The sequence below is a fragment of the Canis lupus genome, chromosome 14 (assembly GCF_003254725.2).
Source record: "Canis lupus dingo isolate Sandy chromosome 14, ASM325472v2, whole genome shotgun sequence".
In the NCBI taxonomy this organism is placed as follows: domain Eukaryota; kingdom Metazoa; phylum Chordata; class Mammalia; order Carnivora; family Canidae; genus Canis; species Canis lupus.
Genome location: NC_064256.1, coordinates 20,755,315 through 20,773,509, shown reverse-complemented (window position 1 = coordinate 20,773,509; position 18,195 = coordinate 20,755,315). Strand labels below are relative to the sequence as shown.

Sequence of the window (18,195 nt, the reverse complement as noted above, 5' to 3'; positions counted from 1 at the left end):
GGACAAGAACTTTAAAGATTACATAATCCAGTACCCATATTTTACCTATAAATAGAGAACATGAGATGCAGAAATCTAACTTCACTACCATTGAGTAGACGAGTCGGAGCTGGAAATATCAGATCTTCTTATTCTTGAATACTTTTGCCAAATAATGCTTCCCTTTCGGTGTTTATTTATTCAAGATCTTAGCCATTTTAGTCAAAAGGAATGTCTTCTTAAAAGGCTTTTATGGTGGCTCCTGATCAGTTCATTTCTAGTCCAATCTTGCAATCACTCTCTACCACCACCTAGTGGTGCTGAACGTAAATTGCATGGGAGAGCTGACACCCGAAGAAAAGGCTTTGTCTCTGAAATTCCCAAACACACCACCAAAGGCAATACTGGGTAGTCTCAGGACTGTAATAGTTTCATCCACTTATGAAGGATCTATTTATGTCAGTAGAGAATTACTCTATTTGAAGAGGGGGGGGATATCTCAGTTCATACATACATATATACATACATACATAGAGTTAAATACATTGATTTTTCTGGGCTCTTCTCAATTTTACTCACATTGGGTTAATTCTTGACTAGGAAACCAGGCAAAATTTCTAAATTAAGCTTTTTGTATCTCTCTTGTTGGATTTGTGAGCTATATTTAAGATTGTTGTGTCTGCATATTATCTCTAGTCCCACTTTCACTGTTGCATGATTCTGAGCTACCCAAATCATCCTGCTAAAGCTGTAAATCAAGTACTCACAATTGCGGCACATTACACAGAAGAGACTCTCAAGCACTCAGCACAGAGGCCCATTATGCTAGACAGAAAAATCAATCTGGAGGGTATCTGCCCTCTCATCTAGTTAACAGGGTAGAGATGAGAGCTCTTAGAATTTATAGGCCTCAAAAGCCACTACCATCTTTGCCAAAAAGTTCTGGAAAATTTTGAGTTCTTTCTGACCCCGACAGTGCATTCCACCAACTGAGTGACTCAACAGCCTCTCTTTGTTGAAAGAACTATTCCTCAATCAAGGGAATCGGCCACTAATATCTTAGAGTATCTTAAAGGAAATATCAGATGATATCAAGAGTCCTTAGGAAATGAGCATCTCAAGTAGCATCCTTAAAAGAGTATGAAACTGAAGATGGGACAGTTTGGACAACTGGAGGGCAGTGTTTTGTCACTGTGTTCCTAAGAATTAGGACAGAAAAGGAACAAGAAGATAGAATCAGAAGAAAGGAGATGAAATCCCTCTGAGGAATATCACAAGGGAAACTAGAGTGAATTAAAAAGTGAGACTGCACAAAGAATCCTGCAGAAACACCTGACATCAGGTCAAAAGATGCAAAAGATGTACTCCCTATCTGGGCCAGATGTCAGGTAAAGAAGCCAAATAAAGACAGCTACCACCCCTGTACTTTATATAAGACTATGTATCTGGGCTCCTAGAGGTTCAAAATCACTTCAGAGCAAGCAGAAAGGAGCTCTCTACCTAAAGGGGCACTTCTGAGGAGCACATGGGAAGGAGCAATTTCTCCACAGACCACGATGTAATCTTCCTTTGAAACTTGCACAGTGCCTCCTCAGCCTCATCTTGGACACATAATGGGTATTGAACAAACATTCGCTGTTATGTAAACAGTGAAAGATGGCCCCCCAAGTATTGGTCCCTACACTGTTTATTTCTTCACATCAAGCTAGAACCACCAGCTCAAAGCCCTCTGGCACCCAACACAAATTCTGACATTTCCAGTTGCTTTAAATACAATTCAAACAAGTTGTTTAGAGCCCATCTGCTTTGCCCACTCTGCAAAACTTCACCCATTAGCTGCTAGCTATGGATAAAACACTGTCCCCCGCCGAGATGCCCCACCTGACTGAGGAGAAGCATCACCTAGACACCTTCCCTTTTCCCTTTGTGGGTGGTGGCATGCTTCAGGATCTAGAAGGTCTCCTGCTGTGAGGGATGTTCCCTCCCATGCAATACTATCCAAGTGCCACCCAATAAAGTGTGTCGTGCAATGCCGCTGCCTCATGGCCCCGTCTTCTCCTTGATCAGCCCTGAAGTCCTTAAACTTATCATACTCTCCCAGCCAATTTTCACCAGGCCTCCCAATTTCACCACCTACTATTTCCAAGCCTGCCCTTGCCTATCCATGTCCATCTGTGCTGCCCCATGCCAGTCTTCACATGGCTCATGTGACAACCATGATGTTCTTCTAACTGATCTTCCTGTTTCCATGTTAACCTTACTCCCGAATGACCCTCACACCTTCCACACTGTGTCAAGGTGATCTTCCTGTCACTCAGATCTGCTGAGTACATTCCCTTGACTAAAACATTTTGACGACTTCCTTCTAGATGCAAAACATGTCCTAACTCCCTACTATGCACAGAAGATGCCTTTTTTGCCCTTCTCTCTGTCCGTGTATCCCCGTACTTCCTAGTTCACATTTTACTGGCATGTATCAAGTTGTTTCCTTCCTTTATACCTTTGCAAATTCCAGAAATGCTCTTCCCACCATTCCTTACCTGATGATTCCTATTTATCTTTCTGTCTCAGCTCAATCACATTCCCTCCAGGAAGTCTCCTAGGGCTTTAAGCCTGGGCCAAATACTCCTTGCTGGTGGAGAGCATCCTGTGCATGGTCTGCTGGAACATGTGCCTCACTGCCTGGTTATATTCTGCTTATGTGATTCCTTCCTCCTGCTACATTGAAAGCTCCTCAAAGGGACGGGCCATGTCTAACCCATGCCTGCATTTCTAGTGCTTGGCAATGAGTGCTCAGGAAATATCCCTGTTAAACCATCATTAGATAGAAATGAGAAATCTGTGGTGCCCCTGGGTGGTTCAGTCAGTTAAACATCTGCCTTTAGCTCAGATGATCCCAGGGTCCTGGGATTGAGCCCCACATCAGGTTCCCTGCTCAGTTGGGAAACTGCTTCTCCTTCTGTCTCTCCCCCTCCCCTTCCCCTGACCCATGCTCGTGCTCTCTCTCTCTCTCTCTCAAATAAATAAATAAAATATTAAAAAAAATAAATGAGAAATCTGTGATTTCGTTATCAGGAATTTCCTAATCATCAATAAATTGTGTCAGTGCACTAAGCTTTTAAATGGCCAAAACTCAGAAGTCCTTCCTTATTATGCAACCAATTTCTATTCCCACGGGGAAGGGGGTGGGAATTGATTTGTCTCCCACTAGTACAAATGTGCAACAAACACATGATCCTCACATTGCCTGACCCTCTGAACTATTTTTTCTAAATCACTACCATTATATACTCATTGATGTAATTCTTTCCTGCCTCTTTTGCATTTTTAATCTCAGTTTTCTGACTCTAAAGGAATCATTTTGCAAAATCCATTCTATTTATAATTGACAGCCTCTGTTGTTTATCTCAACTGACAACTTCAGAAATCTAGAATCTATTGCCCAAAATGCCTTGAGGATGAATAGTCATACTGACAGTTAAGCGTTCTTTTTAACAGTGATGTAAAAATATCAGTGCTCTAGAACACAGCTGTCTTGCACTTGAAGCTGTTTCTCTGAGTTGCAAAGATGATGAGTGAACATGTCTAAAAATAAACAACTCTCAGGTAACCTGTGAGGCTGATCTTTAAAATAACTGATAACCAGCAAATCTTCAGACATGACCAGCTTTGGCTTTGACGCCACTATTCCCATAAAAGGGTCAGATTTTCCATACAGCTAGGTTAAATCAAGACAGCCCTGGCCAGCAAATTCAAGCCACCCAGATGCTCTTGCACCTTACAAATAAGAGCAAATTTAAACTATCATACCAAAAGAAATACAGTCAAGACACATTAATAAAAGTAAAGGAAAGAAAAAATTATAATGCTTAAATAATGAAGTCAGAATAGATTTTCTCAATATAACTCGGCAATATAAATGTTCACAAAGTCAATCTGTTTTAATCTTCTAAAAATATATGTTATTAAGATATCTCGACATTTTAAAACAAATTAATTCAATACTCTCCCAAATTAACTACAAAATACTTATGAACTTATAATTAAGCCTACCTAATTTTAAAAACCATCAATCCCTGCTGATGTTATGGTAAGCGGAGTAACACATGCAGAAGAGGCACCCCAATCAGCTCCTCTGACATGTGGAAAGCCAGGATTCAAACCCCAGCCTCTGGAGCACAGGCTCTTAACTGCTACCTATGCCTCTAGTTTTTGTGATTTATCTTCCCTTTCTCCATCCTCCTGGACTTAGCATCTATATTGGTTCATTCATTTTCCTTTGTGTTCTTTCTTTGCCATAGCCACCCACATTACATCAGCAGTTTTCTTTCTCATGTTTGTTCTACAGGCGATAAAGAGTAAGAAAGCTGAGAAAAACACAAACTACTAAAGATCCCTGTAAATCAACGTAGTCAGTGGCTCACAAGGACGCAGGGAGAAGGTTCCATAGAGAGGGTGACATAATATCCTGTTCCAGAGGAAGAGGAGACCTGAGGACACCAATAGAGTGGTGCCTCCCAGGCACAGGGAAGCAGGGACAAAGGCAGGGAGGCAGGAAAGAGAATGGCCCAGTCTGTGGGATGAGTAATTTGATAAGGATGGAACACTGAATACAAAAGCAGACGAGCAAAGTAAGGGTGGAAAGGCAGCCAGATAGCAGATCCCCAAGGCTGAGCCGTCGGCAGACAATCCCAGTCTGCCGAGAAGTGAGGGGGTTCCTCTGAATGCAAGCCTTTCAGTGCTACAACCAGGAAAACACGGGCAAACCTGGCCAGGTCGGTGACCCTACAGCTGGCCTGCCCTGCTTCAGGGAACTGGAACTCTTCTGAGGCAGCAGGGAAACACGGACCGATTTGAACAAGTACAAGACCAGGTAATTTTTTTTTCCTAGCTTGCAATACACACGACAACAGCCTTTATAATCATGGGTGGCAACCCACTGGTGAGTTACAAAACCAAGCTAGCTAGTAGTCACAGGTGGCAGTTTTTGTGATTAACAGATCGGAACTATTAGAATGCATGGCACAGGATAAGGGCAACACTGTTGCATGGAACTTGTTTTGGACAAACATATATTCACTGTTACATATGAAATTTAATATTGTTAGTTGCAGTTCAGAGTCTGAGATATATTGAGCTACATCAATTTTAAAACTGGCTCATTGTAAATAATAAATTTATCTCTTTGTCCTTTCTCAGCCAACATTTTGCATGACAAGATGCCCACAGATCATGATATTTGTACAGTACACTGGAGTAAACAGAGAAAGCTGTTCATGATCACAGGAGACACACCCAGGTTCTGAGTATCCTGAGAGCCAAGAGATTAACATCCAAGGACCCTCGCAACCTGTAATCCATTCACAGAGTGCTGGTGGGAAAGCTCTACCACGGAATGGCCAAAGCAAGCTCAGCTCTATTTGTTTAAATCTACCGCAGAGGGGATCCCTGCGTGGCTCAGCAGTTTGGCGCCTGCCTTTGGCCCAGTGCACGATCCTGGAGTCCCAGGATCGAGTCCTGCATCGGGCTCCCCGCATGGAGCCTGCTTCTCCCTCTGCCTGTGTCTCTGCCTCTCTCTCTCTCTCTCTATGTCTATCATAAATGAGTAAATAAATCTTTTTAAAAAAATAAAAAGAAAAAGAAAACTATTTGAGAAACTTTAAAATAAATAAATAAATAAATAAATAAAAATCTACAGCAGAAAGAAGTGAAAAAAGTACAAAACAAATCCCTGGATACCTTCAAGGCACAAGCACATCAAGGCAGATGTACTTAGAAAGATTAACTCGCTTTTCCAGCTACCCATGAATGTCCATAAGAGTGCAGAAAATCAATTCTGCCAGAAATGCACGACCGTGACATATTTCCTGCAGACCATGTCAGCACAAATGCCAAATGACCCTAGGATTTGGGAATTTGCTATTTGTCCCATCAGCACAACTTTTATATTCCTTTTAGACAGCAAATACCATCTGAAAAGCTTGGCTGCAAAATCCGTAGCCTGGCCCAGCACACGGCATTCTGTACGTGAATAGATAACTCAGTGGTATGAGACAGTGATCACAACAGATTTCTCAACCAGTCCTAAAAGGCTTAAACCTTTCTGATACTCATGTGTATTTTTTACTTCAAGACTTAAAAAAAAATTTAGCTAGAGTCAGTTTCAACCATCTGTCTCTTTGAGTGAAAATAGGATGCAAGCTTGTGTGTATTGGCTTTAGGAGAAAACCAATCTGGCAGAAAGAATTAAAGAGAAAGAAAAATTATATCTCAATTTTCAAGACCATACTAAGGAGTAACAAGACATCCAAAGTAAGTAGTAACTTTATGGGCATATCTACCTCCCTTTCTACCCCTTAGACGGTCCCTATTCCTGACCATTCCTTGATTGAACATCACTCTGATTAGACCTGTGCCAACCATCATAGCCTTGGGAAGTAGCAAAGTGAAGACATAAAAGTGACTTCCCTGATTTGAATGACATTAGGTGTGGTGGGAGATGATGATAGCAGATACATTGTGAGAATTTGGAAATAATGGATATATAGCACAGTCACTTTCTGAGAGTTAAACTTGACTTTATCTTAAAACAAGTCAGAACTATAACAACAGTACCAAAACATCACAGGTAGGTTGGCCAAGTGTAATGGAAAACCACCACACAATGAGTGGTGAACAACTATAAAAACTGTTATAATTAAAGGAAAATGGATTTGAAATGACAGGAAAAGAGGTGTGAATTTTTTTTTAAATTTTATTTATTTATTTATGATAGTCACAGAGAGAGAGAGAGAGGCAGAGACACAGGCAGAGGGAGAAGCAGGCTCCATGCACCGGGAGCCCGATGTGGGATTCGATCCTGGGTCTCCAGGATCATGCCCTGGGCCAAAGGCAGGCGCCAAACCGCTGCGCCACCCAGGGATCCCCTGCGCCACCCAGGGATCCCGAATTTTTTTCAAGTCTTCTGCAGTATGTCCAGGGAAAAGGACACCCTGACCAGTTGCCGTCTTCTTTTCTGTTTCAGCTTGAAACACCAGCTGTGACAACTGCTCCCCATGAACTGGCTCTGTGTACATCATCCCTTCAGGCTTCCACACTTCAGCTAAAGGCAACTCCTGAGTTAGCCTTCCAGTTAACTCAGGCCAAATATCTTGGAGTCATCCCTGATTTCTCTGTCAAATCCCACATCCAAACCATTAGAAAATTATTCAAACACTACTTTCCAAACACTTCCAGAGTCAGCCTGTTTTTACCACCTCCCCTGCCATCGCCATGTCCAAACCACAAACATCTATATTATTACCAAAGCCTCCAAAATGGTCTCCTAGTTCCTACCCTTGCCCTCTCTCTTCACAGTCTATTCTTGGCTGTAACAGTAATTCTTTAAAAACAAAAGTCAAATCATGTCACCTCCTTGCATAAAGTCCACTAATGTCTCGCACCCCAGAGTAAAAGCCAAAGTCCTACAATGGCCCTACACAACACAGGCTCGCTACTTTTCTGACCTCATCTCCAGACCCTCATTGCTGCTATTCCTCAAGTGCATCAGGTATGCTCCCACCACAGGGGTTTTGCACGTGCTATTTCCTCTACCTGATACTAAGTGTCTGAATGTCTGCCTTCTACAAAGGAGAATACAAATTCCATCTTGTGGAGGCCTTACCTGACCACCCTACTGAAAACAGTAAACTACTCCTTTCATTGCACCTGCATTCTCAAGTCTTTCCTACTGCCTTATTTTTCTGCATTATGTGTTTTGCCACTTAACATATTCTATAACATATTTAGGTATCTTTCATTGTTTGTCCCTTCCTCCACAATTTAAACTCCAATAAAGGCAGGGATTTTATCTATATTACTCACCAATATATTCCCAGTACTTAGAATACTGACTGGTAGAAAGCTGATAATAAACATTTGTTGAATGAACGAACAAAGTTGGTTTAAAAAATGGGCCAGCATGAGCTCCTTCCTCTATTTCCAGCCTTGTTCTCTATAAAGTGGCAAAGCTCCACTGGCTTTGAGATTCTCCTAGGTTTGCTTCCCATCCTCCATCTCAACCCTTTTGCTGTGATCGGGTATCCCGGTTGCCATATGATTGCCACACATGGCTTCTACCTCCCTTCCTAGTCCTTTTGAAAGCATTACATGACTCAACCATCTGCTTGATTTTTCAATATCCACGCTACCTCTGGACCAAGCCTTCAGGATTACCCCTAATACCCTTAGGCTAGTACTGTCCCAAACATGCCCAGGTCAGACCTCTGATACCAAGGGCCTAAGAACCTGAGCTCTCAGATTTCAAAATACTGACCTATAAGCATGGGCACTGAGATCCCATGGGAAGTTAGGTTTCTCCTGACCAGTCAGTAAGTCGGCACTTTATATTTGTTGCCTAAAACATAACAGACAACACATAACTTATACTGGGTGTATGCATTTTGGCTACATAAGAACAGTCTAATATCTAAACCCTCAGAACTAAGATTCAAGATCTTAATCCTACCTATCTGTATAGTTGACTGCTGACTGGCCCCGATGATGTCTCCATCTCTGCAGCTGCAATATGACAGCTGACTGCATGTAAAGGTGTTGATGACCAAGAGTGTCACCTACTCATGTTCTTAGCATGGGAACATGAATCTACATGCATATGCACATATAGCCATCTGACCCCAAATTCCTTTGGCAGATCAGATCACCTTTTCTCTCCATCTCTTCAGTCCCTGAAAAGTGATCTTTGTAGGAAAGCAGCAGATGGTAGAGGGGAGAGGAGAGTGGGATGATTCACCTGATGGAAGGAGATGTGAAAATACTTTGGATATCTGAGTAAGGTTCCCCACATACTTGTAAAGGAGAAGCACATTTAATCAACAAAATTTTCTAATTTGCAGAAAGCCCAAGTAGTTGGCTCCGTGATGCTAAATTTATCTTTATGTTAATGCAATTTAATGAATATTCACTGAGCCCCTATAAAGCAAAGTGCTGTCCTGGATGCTGTGAGACTTACACAAATGATTGAGATACATCTATCTCAAAACCTTGTACCATGTGAAGGGAAAGAGAACACGCCACCCCAAAATATGACTTTTTGAAATAAAGATTATCTTAAACTGGTTATTTTTAAGAAATAACAGATAAGGGAGAAGCTCTAAAAATTTAGTAGAAGTTGCCCTTTTGTATGAGACACTTGAATGTATAAGGGAAGTCTCCATTTGTTTTTTGTTTTATTTTAAAGATTTTATTTATGTATTTATTTATGTATTTATTTATGTATTTATTTATGTATTTATTTATGTATTTATTTATGAGAGACACAGAGAGAGAGAGGCAGGCACCCTACAGGGAGCCCGATATGGGACTTGATCCCGGGACTCCAGGATCACGCCCTGGGCCAAAGGCAGGTGCTCAACCGCTGAGCCACCCAGGCATCCTAGGAAGTCTCCATTTGTAAGGAGAACCAGGAAGAAGAAGATGACTCAGTCTCCAGAAACTCTTATCAGTAATAAAAGCATGGACTTAAATCTACATAACACCCTTACTCTTGATGATTTTTCCCTTTGTGCTTTTCCTGGTGACCTCCCACAACTGATTCCCCACTCCCAACATCTTTGTGGTTAGCTGGATATAGTATTTAGGTGGTGGCTCGAGAGTTTTAGAGGGTTACTCAGTTTCCCTGGGTCTCTCCCATGTATAATGTATACAGGAAGTATACAAGTTACTAAATTTGGTTTTGTTTTCCTCATGTTAAATTTTTTTTTCTTTTTTTCTTTTCTTTTTTTTTTTTTTACAGGGGCAGGGGGAGGTTCTTAGCCATGAACATAGAAGGGTAGACAGAAAATTATTTTTCCTCCCCCATATATGGTAGGGTCTGAAAACAGCTCTGCTGCAAGGGACAATGGGATAAGTACATGATAAAAGTTTAAAGCACAAGGTGCAGGGTGCCTGAGTGGCTCAGCCAGTTAAGTGTCTGCCTTCAGCTCAGGTCATGATTCAGGGTCCTGGGATCGAGCCCCACGTCAGGCTCCCTGCTCAAGGGAGAGCTTGCTTCTCCCTCTCCCTCTGCCATTCCCCTCACTTGTGTGTAAATAAACAAAATAAATAAATAAATAAATAAATAAATAAATAAATGAAAATATTTAAATAAATAACACAAGGAGGGCATGCAGGACCTGAAGCACAGAGTGAGCTTCCTGAAGGAGAGGCCATGAGAACTACACATAGAGACATGGGTAGGATATGAACTGGGGAAGCAGTTCCAGCAGAGGGAGAGTTAGCATGAGAGACATGACAGAGACAGGAGGTAGCAGTTGGCTTTTGGAGAACAGCAAACAGATTCACTGGACTGTAGTGTAAGGTCAAATGGGTTCAAGGTAGCAGGGGTACCATGGGGAACAAGCTGGAAAGATTTGTGCTTGGTGTTACAGTCTCAGGTCAAAATTTAGATCAATTGTTTCTGCCCTTTGGTTCCTCCTCATTTCAGAAGAAAATTATCTATTTTAAAACCTGTAAGAGCCTTGAAAAAAATCAAACATTGCCATGTTAAACCAATCCAATCTATTCAAATATGTTAAGCAATGCAAACAACTAGAATTAACACTTCGCTTACATATCACACCTTAGCTGTATATGACAAAAAAGTGAGAAATCAAGTGCTCAAAATAGGTTCTTTAGCATTTGTAATAAGTTCTTTGCATAAGATAAGCATTCAGTATGAGGACTCTACTGCACCCCCCACACACACCCCTAGAAGTCTCACAGTTTGCTTTTCCTTCATCTTGTACAAAGAATATGGTACTTGCGGGTTTCTGCCTTTGAAATGATATATTTGTCTAGCCTCTGGTGCTAGTAGGATGAAGCTGACTTTGAATATCATCAGGGTACATTAAGAGATTACTGAATGAGCAAATAAATGAACAAATGAAAGAGTGAGCCTGAGCCCTGGACGGCATGATGATGGGGCCAGTTTGGAGTGAAGTTAGATGCAAGCACTTTTTGTTTTTAATGGTTGTCATAAGCTGTTACATTTCCTTCCACCCACCCTTTCACTGCTATAGGCATTACCAGTGTCTGGCAGGTGCTTAAGGAATGTTTACTGAATGAAAGAATGAATGACGGACTGTTACTTGAACAATTCCCTGGGGGAAGAAAGTAGACACAGATTGTCACATTTACTTCTCCAGTTTGGCACCTGCCTTCTTATGCTGGCCCAAGTGAATAGCAGAACCCAGCCAGAGATGAGAGTGCTGCAATGTATGGGTGCCTGGGTGACTCAGTCCATTGAGTGGTTGAATAGGACTCTTGATTTCAGTTCAGGTCATGATGTCATGGGGGGTGAGACTAGCAGGGCTCTGGGGCTCTGTGCTCAGCAGGGAGTCCGCTTGTGATTCTCTCTCTCCCCCCAAATCAATCATCAAGCAATCTTTGGGGGGAAGAAGAGTGGATGTAAAGCTCTTTCTAGTACATGAAATCACAGGTTCTTAAATTTAGAATAAATTCAAAAATAACATGAAGATTACCAAATACTAGTCTGACCTATTATTGGTACAACAGTCCCTTCACAGAAAATCCTCACTTGGTCATGGCATGCTTCAACTCTCACTACCTTAAAGGTAGCCCAGTCTACTTTTTTAATTGTTTGAGTCAATCAAATGTTCTCCATTATAATAATATGAACTTTCCTTTTTCCTATAAGTTTAGGCTACAGTAGAGAGGTGTTCTCATACCTACTTGCCAAAGGACAGTCCTCATGTCCACCCTTTCACCTGCTCACAGCCCACAGGCTCTCTGCAGCATCCAGTCAGGTTGTACTCAAGGAGAGGTGGAGGAAGGAGAGAGCCAAAGAAGATGTGGAGGAGAGAAAAGGTGTACATCTGCCAAGAAGAACCACACAGCCTCCCCTCCATCACACCCAGCCTCTATTTCTTCAAACCTTTACATGTGGTGCTAGGCATAAGCCCCTGGACCTTTTAACTTTCTGGACTCAAACGCACAGAATGCTTCTGTGATTTAGCCATGGAAGTGGATCTGTACCACATTAGATTTTAATTTAATATTATTTTGAAATGCTGGGGATAGAAGTCAGGGGGCTAGGAAATGTGTCTTCAGCAGATCTGAATTCCAAGATAAGAACAGAGGCCAACCTGATTCTCTTAATGGTCTCTAGACTAAGATTGCCTCAAAAGCCAGGAAAAATGCAGACTGACCCTCTGACCCTTACATTGTACTTACCCTGAGCCCAGCACTGTTCTGACGGGCACAGACAAAAATGTTCAACATGATCCTGATTCAGAAGGCAAGGCCTCCAGAATCCTAGGAATTACCAAGCCCACATTCATTTGGGGCCCAGAGACCCAACGAGTGACACATTCAGGAAGTCAAATGTTTGTACTGAACACATCAAGGGAAAAAATTTAAATCCTATAAGAAATGGAAAATTAAGTAGGATTTATTGTTTCAAACCTCACCACAAAATTAGAAAGTGGCCCTATTATTATCACTCCTGTTTTATAGATGAAGAAAATGAGGTGCAGGGAAGCAAAATAACTTGTCAAGGTTTACAGAGCTAGTAATTGGTGACACTGGGATTTGAACCCCAGCTGCAGAGGTCACACTCTCATATTGCCTCTTGACCATCGTTATGATTTGTTCTGGGATCAAATTAGACCCAGGCACAAAAAAAGGAAATAAAGATAAAATATTAATGATTTTGCCTGGTTGACACTGGTGTCTGGTCAGCCAGAAAATTCAAAGAAGTGATTATTCACTTAATTACTAATCACTTCCCTTCTTTGAACTTTGTTATAGCTCTGTTAGGTATTTACCATATTTTACCTTAAGTGATAACTATCTGATATATGGGATAACATATATCCATATGTCATATGTTAAACTTTTCTGTTTTTCCCTGAGTAGACATCAGTTCCTAATATCTATACCTTGTTCTGGGGCATCTGGCTAACTCAGCAGATAGAGCATGTGACTCTTGATCTTGGGGTTGTGAGTTCAAGCCCTACATTGGGTATAGCGATTACTTAAAAATTAAATAAAAATCTTTAAAAAAATAAATACCTACCCATTTTCCTGTACTCACAAAGCACTCAGTCTCACTAATGGTTAGCACTGTAGGTACTAAATAAATGTTCTTCAGTAGGACTAAAAACCTACTGAAGGAACCTAGCTTTTACCCCTACACATATTTCTTCTATTCATTATCAGTAAACTCTTGATTTGTAAGCTCTCTAATTCCAGGACTCTGTTATTACTTACAATGCTAAGATCAGTCTTATGAATTTCATATTCTATGTGGACATGCTTTCAGGTGCTACTGACATTGAATATTGAAACCACTGCATGTGTGGTTGTATGTCAGTGAGCTTCCTGGGGATGCCTTTTAGAAACTGTGGTTAGCAGTAGGAATAGGTGAACCCAGGGAAGTCCCTCCCTTTCACAGTCATTTAAGTCAATCATAAAAAAATCCTACTCCTCAATTATTCTACAACTCCTCTGTAGCAGGGCCATTTGATATGCTTTAGCCAATGAAATGTATGACATTAGGGCAGTACATATCAAGATGAAGTGTCACTCAGCATGGGTCTCTGAATGGATATGGTGAGCAGAGCCTCTTGTTGACCCACACTGGACTTGTAACATAAGCAAGAACAATCTTGTGTTACCCTGCTGATGTGTGGGAGTCATTTGCTACTGTATTGTGATGCAGCCTAACCTGATCAGTACACTCTCATGGCCCAAATCCACTCCCATGGTCCAGCATTTTCATGGCTCTCCACCTTTCTTGATTTAGTATTGGTAACTGCAAGTATTCCACCACCCCCCTTTCACCATCCCCACCTGTGCTTTCCTATGGATTGCCCAGTGAGAGGTGTGACCAAGACTCTCCCCTTGACCAAAGGCTAGTCAGGCTCCTCTGAGCTCTTTTTCAACTTGACTCCTATCCATCGGTATGTTCTCAAGAGCCTCATTTTAGCTAAGTCCTCCTGCTAAGTCAGTTTAGCCAGGATTCCCCATCCTCAATATCTGATCATCAAAATCTAATCGATATCTGGAGGGGTTCCTCATCCCCCACCATTTCCCAAGTGGTGTCTGATACCCTGGCCTGCCTACAGGAAGAGTCCTGTTAGGTCAGCTTAGCCTGATTGCTCCTTACTTACCTCTTAGTAATTTTCTGTCCCATCCACTGCACACACACCACCCCCTGCACTGCTCCTTGTATAGAAATCCCACTTTTCCTTATTGTATCCAGAGTTGCTCCCAATCTCTCTCCCCTACTGCAAACTCTCAGTGCAGGGGTCAGGAAATCTATCAAGATAGTCCGCTTGAATAAAGCCTGTCTTACCATTTCTTTAACAAGTGTATGAATGACATTTTCTTTAACAGGTATAAAGACTAAGAAAGCAATAGGTGTCATTATGAATACCACAGCCGCCAGAACATGTGTCCTGGTAAAAGCAACTTTCATTCTGAATCTTCCCCGGAGAGTTTAGAAAATACTCTTTCCAAATGCTGCCCAGATGCACCTTCTTCCCTGGGTTTGGGAAGGCAGAAATGGTATTGGCAATGTCAAGGGGGGTGATGTTTCCAATACCTTGGCACATCCCCCAAAGCAAACTGCTGCCCATCTTCCTGAGGTAAATGGCTCTCCGTGGGCAAAATGTACTTGGAAAAGGGAACATCTAAAGAGGCTATCTTCCTCCTCACCTACAACTGTTTTGTAACCTAACTTTTTCATCTACTTTAAACTAAAACTTATAATTTGTTGTTGGACTTCAAATTTTAGCAATTCATACATTTTTATTTTTAAAACAAAGAGCGCTCGGGACACCCAGTGGCTGGCTCAGCGGTTGAGCATCTGCTTTGGCTCAGGGCGTGATCCTGGAGTCCTGGGATCGAGTCCCGCATCGGGCTCCCTGTGTGGAGCCTGCTTCTCCCTCTGCCTGTGTCTCTCTCTCTGTGTCTCATGAATAAATAAATAAAATCTTAAAAAAAAAAAAAAAACAAGGAGCGCTTAAGGGAAATGAGTATGATTCCCCCCTTTAAAAGCTATGGCAAAAGATATGGGGTTTCATCCTTATTTAACATGCCAATTACTTTTCAGCAGCATTTGAAAAATATTAAAAAGTTTAAAAGATGAAGCAAGAAAATCTGTATTCAAAACCCCAAATCTGGCCTGTACAATGTCCCTGGGTGGTCCACGTTTGCATTGGGAGATTTAGTTTGGCATTTTAACTTATGTAAATAGATTCTCACTTTCCTCTGTGCCTAAAAGCATTCAAAGAGGGAAGATCTCCTTTCCAAATCAGCAGTAACCTATATACCCTCTGAAAGTGAACAAAGTCACACTTTTCAAGGAAACAGGCAGAGAAGTTTTTGTTATTCTTTCTTCCACAAAATACACACCAATTCCCACAACCCCTTGCTATTTTGATACCACCAGGGCAGACAGTGAAACAGAAGACGCACCGTCATTTTAAAAGGGGACACTGTCAAAACACACATTCCCCACAGAGTCTGCTACCTTTCCAGTCACCCAAACCCACCAACTACTGAAATTCCACAAGCTGATTCTGCGACACAATGCCATGGTCATCCCTTAAGCATGGGCTCATCCTAACACTCAACAACTAGATAAACTCATAAAGACTTCCATATGTGCATTACAGGATCTAAACTACCTTTAAAAGGAAAGGACTTCACCGCTTTCAATTCCTAAAATCTTCAGCTTGTTAAACAAAGAAATGGATACTATTTCAAGTCAGAGTAGACCATCTAGCATACATTTTAAAAGGGAAACTAATTGTAGGATATAAAATATTGTCATCATTTACTCATTAGAGCTATTTAAAATATACACATTACTCTTGGCTTCACTCTAGACATTAGTATAAAATAGAAATATGACAAATGAATCAAAATCTCCTTTCCTCCCACCAGAAAGAAACTAAAGAAATCAAACCTCCCACCAAAGAAATCAAAACAAAGAATTCATAAGAATTAGCCCAAGGGGCTCATAAAAGAAACACAAGACTTAAACCATCCTGCCTGTCATTTCTAGAATGAAAAATGGTCTGTCTCAAGACTCCCCTTCAGCAGAAATATTTCACGTGATCCTGATTCAGGAAGGCAAGGATTCCAGAATTCTAGGCATTACCGAGTCTACATTCAAATTGGGCCCAGACGTGCCATGGAGACTACATTTCAGGAAGTAAATGTTTTTACTAAACACATTAAAATGATCCAAAGGGAAAGAATTAAATCTTATAATAAAAAGAAAATTAAGTGGGATTTATTCTGGCTAGTATTTCAGGTCAACAAAGCTTGTTGAGCATCTACCATGTGTCAGGCTCTCTGCTGAAAGATTCAAGGATGTCTTGGGGAGCCTGGATTCTAGAAGGGGAAAAGGCATGCACATAAGTAGTATAACTCAAGATAAAAAATTTTTTAAAGAGCATACCTTTGGTTCAAAGGAAGGCAAGATCACACACATCCCTGAGGAGAGAAGGCTAGAGAATGATGTAACTATTGTTGGAAAATAAAAAGCATCTTCCACACACTCAGTGTGTACTTCATTTAATCCTCATTCTCTCAATAGCTGCAATCTTTACAATAACTTTGCAAGCCAGGTATCATTATCCACATTTTACAGATGAAGAAACTGAGGCTCCCATAGCTTCAGTGAGATATCTGGCTTCTTCTTTCGTCTTACACTGCCTCTTAGATGTTGTACTCTTATATCGTACAAGACCAAACAAAGAAATGAGCTCAGATTACAGCAGGAAAGACTTCAATAGAAAAAAAGAATGTCTATCGACATTCTGGGTAGGATACTTCTTTGTCACAGGAGCTGTCCTGTGCATTGTAGGATGTTCAGCCACAGTTCTAACCACCCTCTCTCCCCAGTTGTAATAACAAAAATGTCTCTAGAGATTGCCAAATGTCCCTAGGGTAGATAATCACCCCGACTGAGAACCACTGATGTAAAAACACAGCAGAGGCACATCTGGGTGGTGCGGTTGGTTGAGGGCCCAACTCTTGGTTTCACTCAGGTTGCAATCTCAGGGTCCTGAGATCCAACCGCGCCTTGGGCTCTGTGCTCAGCATGGGGTCTGCTTGAGACTCTCTCTCCCTCTTCCCCTCCCACTTGTGCTCGCTCTCTCTCTAAAATAAATAAATCTTAAAAAATCTTTTAAAAAGTGAAAACACACTAGAGTTAATCTCTTCTATAAATCACTAAATAGAGGAAAGACAGCAATCCACTGAGTCACCTGTCTGCGGGCAAGAAATAGGACCAACAGCTCTGCAGGTCCTTCAGTCCTGCCAACTTGGAGTCTAAGCCGCACAGACACAAGGCCGTGGACCCGACTTCGGGCCACTGTTCATAGTGACCTATAACTGACAACACCTGTCCTAGATAAATGCATGCTCTGACAACTGGCATTGCATGTCCCTGGTGCCCATCAAGGTTTTCTAAAGACCATGCAGGAATGAGAAGAACTAATCACACTTTTATTTCCAGATCTGAAGCTTCTGTCTATATTCTTTCCAAAACTGACCTTCCAGAGAATTTGCCTGTGGTTTAGAAACATGCAGAGCCTCCTTTCCCACCTCCGTTTTTATAAAAGCTTTTTCTTCCCCATTACCAGATGAAAAAAAAAAAAAAAGCCCAAAATCTTACTGTGACACTTGGTGCCCCAAATCTGCTTGCGACACTTGACCACAAGGTATAAAAATACCCTTTTGTTGAAGAGCTTCCTCAGGTACTTTTTATATAGAGGTTGGCATAGTATTTAGATTTTAATTGGATTCAAAGAATGACATCATCGTTTTATTTTTAAATAGCCAAGTTTACCATATTCTGGAAATCACATTCATTGTGATTCTTTAAATTTACGATGAAAACTACCAGATGCCAACATAAAATGTGTGTAAGAGAGCAGCAGAATTTAAAAAAATTCTTTAGAGGTTATAAGAGAAAAACACATTGAAGCATAATAAAGGACACGGGTGTCTGTTCCCAAGGCAGATCTGTTGATCAAGTGCAATCATTCTCCACAGTGCCAGAGACTCATTACTTTTATTATAAACAATGCCCTTGACTCTAACATAAATTTCTGCTTTGTGTGTTTGCCACACTGGTGGCATTAGCTGGTTTGTGCCCCAAAATGAAAGCAATGGGTCATTTTCTAAGAGTATAGCAAC

The 18,195-nt window shown here is 41.3% G+C and overlaps 1 protein-coding gene and 1 long non-coding RNA gene across 10 annotated transcripts in view; one reads left to right on the top strand and one right to left on the bottom strand.

Annotated features, from left to right (window-relative positions):
* LOC112674887 (uncharacterized) overlaps window positions 1-5,570 on the top strand; it is an 80,707-nt gene extending 75,137 nt beyond the window's left edge. The window contains exon 6 of the long non-coding RNA XR_004804661.2: window positions 5,179-5,570. This is a non-coding gene — a long non-coding RNA (uncharacterized LOC112674887). The remainder of the gene's footprint in view (window positions 1-5,178) is intronic.
* The window catches only part of DYNC1I1 (dynein cytoplasmic 1 intermediate chain 1), a 440,266-nt gene that overhangs the window by 288,868 nt on the left and 133,203 nt on the right, over window positions 1-18,195 (bottom strand). The window lies entirely within an intron of this gene.